The sequence below is a fragment of the Zootoca vivipara genome, chromosome 2 (genome assembly GCF_965207765.1).
Source record: "Zootoca vivipara chromosome 2, rZooViv2.hap1.1, whole genome shotgun sequence".
Classification (NCBI taxonomy): Eukaryota; Metazoa; Chordata; class Lepidosauria; order Squamata; family Lacertidae; genus Zootoca; species Zootoca vivipara.
In genome coordinates, this window is record NC_142584.1 from 118,796,712 (window position 1) to 118,801,030 (window position 4,319).

The following is a 4,319-nucleotide window of genomic DNA, read 5'->3' on the forward strand; positions in this document are numbered from 1 at the left end:
TCTGTTCAAGCCAGGTCTTTCCATGGTTTTAAGCTTGGTGGTAAGTTGCAATTCAGCAACTTCTCTTTCCAGTCTATTTCTGAAATTCTTTTGTAGTAAGACAGCTACTTTGAGATCTTGTATAGAATGTCCTGGGAGATTGAAGTGTTCTCCTACTGGTTTCTCTGTCTTGTAATTTCTGATATCAGATTTATGTCCATTTATCCTTTGGCGTAGGGTTTGGCCTGTTTGTCCAATATAGAGAGCTGAAGGGCACTGTTGGCATTTGATGGCATACACAATGTTAGAGGATGAGCAATTAAATAGTCCTGAGATGGTATGTTGGATGTTGTTGGGGTCATTTCCACCACCCTTCTGAGTGATACCCCTCCCCACCCTTTATCTACATATAAGCGTCTGGGGACTTCTATTTCAGTGTATCTGAAGAAGTGTGCATGCACATGAAAGCTCATACCAAAATAAAAAAACTTAGTTGGTCTTTAAGGTGCTGCTGGAAGGGAGATTGAAGGGTTTCTGTTGCTTTCAGGGCAAGCGCTGATATTATCAATTAACTGGGAATTCTGCTCAGGAAGGGTCATTTCTCTGTGTGCATAGGGTGCTCCTAAGCAGCTGTTTAACAGATATTTCACATTTTCTGAAGGAGACTCTTGAGAGTCCCATGGACTGCAAGAAGATCAAACCTATCCATTCTGAAGGAAATCAGCCCCGAGTGCTCACTGGAAGGACAGATCCTGAAGCTGAGGCTCCAATACTTTGGCCACCTCATGAGAAGAGAAGACTCCCTGGAAAAGACCCTGATGCTGGGAAAAATGGAGGGCAGAAGGAGAAGGGGACAACAGAGGATGAGATGGTTGGACAGTGTTCTCAAAGCTACCAACATGAGTCTGACCAAACTGCGGGAGGCAGTGGAAGATAGGAGTGCCTGGCGTGCTCTGGTCCATGGGGTCACGAAGAGTCGGACACAACCAAACAACAACAACAACATTTCACACTGCCGTTACTAAAAAAAAGTACACTATATTATTTCTTCATCTTCTACATATTTTTGTTAATAAAGACATGTGTTTATTTACATCCTGCCATCAAGTCTTTGGTCTTCCTTTGTTTCTGCAAATATACTATGAATATATTTACAGTTAAGTATGCCATTTTGAACTGTGATGATTTCTCATAGAGCAGTTGGTGCTCACAATGGAAAAGGGCTCCATTAGCAATGTGAGAAAGCAGCACAGCTTTCTGGGTATTTGGAGCAGCTCTGAAGCAAGGATCGCAACACTGGTAGGTGATTTTGCAAGGGGAAAGTGTAAATGTGTCATCCCTCTACTTCTGCCAAATCAAGAAGGAGGGGAGGACGGAAGGAAGGGAGGGAGGGAGGGAGGGAGGGAAAGGAAAGGGGGGAGAGAGGAAAGGAATAGATGCAGCTGGAAGAAGGCAGTAAAGCTATAACCTTAATGGATCTGAAGAACTCTTCTCGGAAGATCTACTCCAAAATTATTGGTGCCAGACAGACCCCTAAAAGGTTGCATTTTTATCATGCCCCATTTCCCCTTGTACTTCCCCACTAAGCTATAAGCTACTAAGCAGTGTGGTTCTCATGAGTGTTCTGTTTATAGAAACATAGAATTGTAAGGGACTCTGAGGGTCATCTAGTCCAACCCCCATGCAATGCAGAAATCTCAACGCACGGTCCTCTGTCCAATTTGAAACCATACCGGGCCCTGCTTAGCTTTGCAAATGTGCTAGCAATGTTACTGCTCCACCACGAGGATTGTATCCCTTCTTACAAGGGTGCTCTGGTGAACTCTCTTTGGGGGACTTTTCTTCTCACAGCTGGACAAACCCTTCAGTAAGGGTGGGAGATCTCCTCTAACCACATGCCTACTAGTAACTGGAACTGTGTGATTTCTCTGGTGGAAAGGGCAGCCCTTTCTTCTCTGAACAATTCCTGGCATTTTCTCCAACAAAGCAGTGGTTTCCTGCTTTTGTTTTCATACCTGGGGGATTTTGTAAATTCCCAGCGAGCTTGAAATTTGGGCAGAGGTATCCGAATCAAGCCCTTCAATGAAAACCAGGGGCTTACTCTGTCTTCCGCAATTGTAGTTTGGGACATTTGCCCTGCCAGGAGAGAGCAGATCTATCATCGTGTCGTAAGTCATTCTTGAATTGAAATAGTTCTCATAGAGGTCGTAGCCCAGGGTGACATTGGGCAAGATCCCAGGATCCAGATTTATCTCATGAATAGCAATCTGCAAGGACAGAAGATACCAGTAGGAGACATCAGTCCTACCATAAAACAATGTATTATTGTCATGTCTTTCTCCATTCACTGAAATCATATCAAATCTCTGCTTTCTTAATCTTTAGCCTCTGTATTTTACTCCAGTGGTTCCCAACAGGTGGTCCGCGGACCCCCAGGGGTCCGCGAGCTATGCCAGAGGGGTCCGCAAGATGCTATTAGAATAAAAAATATATTAAATATATTTCGTATGATAACAGATTTTTTGTTTTGGCCGCTTCCTGCATGAGCAGAGTCTAGCGCAAAACTAGAATTAGATAGAGGCAGTAGTTCTGCTGTATGCCGTTAGGTGGCGATTACAAACACTACTGTTTTGCAAAGAGGCAGCGCGCGCATTCTACTAACGCTCACCTCCCCAAGATGCTTTGCACACGTCGGCTTCATTTGTGCGCTACTGCGCAGGTACCCTGTCTTCTCCATTCCCCTCCCTCCTCCCTGGCGCACGCTGCCTCTTTGCAAAACAGTAGTGTTTGTAAACAAAGCGTTGTTTTTCGCGGAAGCTACAGTTCACATAGTTAAAAATGGACCGTTGGTTAAAAAGTGGTTCATCTCATTAAGAACTGAAAATTAAAACTAACTCTATACTGATGGAGTACTCTGTTGTAACTGTAAAAAACGTATAAATATAAAATATAAAAAGACTCTTAATTTGGCTCTCACTTTTTAATTTTAGGATTAGGAATTAATGGGGGTCCTTGTCACAATAGCGGCTCGATGAGGGGTCCTCGAGAAAATTTTGTTGGGAACCCCTGTTTTACTCAAAGAATGACACCACAGCTTTCGCACAGATCTAAGCACGAAGCAAATCGCCACCACATAATCTGCCATAAGTGTGATTGTTACAAGGCAAACAGCTGCTTGCCACCAAAACAAAGTCAGGCAAAAACCATCAAATTGTAGAGATGGAAGGGACTCTGGGGGTCATCTAGTCCAACCCCCTAAAGTGCAGGAATCTAAACTAAAGCATCCATGACAGATGGGGCACTTGAGCACTGTAAAGAAGGAGTACGTAATATTCAAATATGTTAAGGAAATGTTTGTGGAATGATGAGGCATTGGACAAAATCGCAGCATTATTCTGATTATTTTTTTAAGTGCTTACCGTATAACCACATTTTGCGGGGGCCTGCTAAAATTGTACGTTGACAGCATAGATTGCACTGTAGATATGAGCCCACTTATGACGTGGTCTCCCGGCTTGTAATAGTTCAGTGCATCTGGGAAGTCCCTCCTCAGGTTCAAAGGGCATTCTGCCTTCAGCATCCCTGAGGCAGCACTGGGTAGCAGCTGAAGGAGCAGCAACAGCAGTAAGAGCATTACTCTGGGTCTGGCAGCTGTCGTGGCCGCTATCGCCACTGCTTTTCAACTTAATAAGCAGCTAACGGGAAGAAGCCCAAAGTCTCCAGCAAGACCCCAGTGACATTTCAAAACAGAGAGACGATATGGGACCTCCACATTGGCAGAGTCCCTGCCTGCCAAAGTGACACATGAGAGATTTAAATACAAACTTGTTGCTTGAAGTTACCTCAAGCTGCTCTCCACTCTGAGGTTTCTGTTATTGGTCTCAAAGGTGATGTTTGGCTGGTTAATCCTTTGGGTATTTGCAGGGGAAAGAGGAACAAATCACTATGGTTCTGATAATTGTGAGGGGAGGCATCACCTCTGCCCTGGCAAAGGACTCTCTTGGTGGGGCCGGAGGAACAGGTGCAGAAGGAAAACATATTTGCAGGATCTCACTGACGTCCCTCCATCTTCTGAGAAAGTTCAGGGAGGGGGGAAGTGACCCTGGAAAGTGACCACACGATGCTTATTTCATTAGGTGAAAGAGGAACATTAGAGTTTGTGTGCTGTCTCTGTGATACCTAGCACATAGCTGTCAAGTTCTCCCTTTTTTTAAGGGAAATTCCCTTGTGCTGAATAGGCTTCCTCGCGAGAAAAGGGAAAACGTGACAGCTATGACCCAGCAGCACACATTCTGAAGGGCCAGGTATTTTCTCTCTCAATTATTTGACTGCCTTATCTC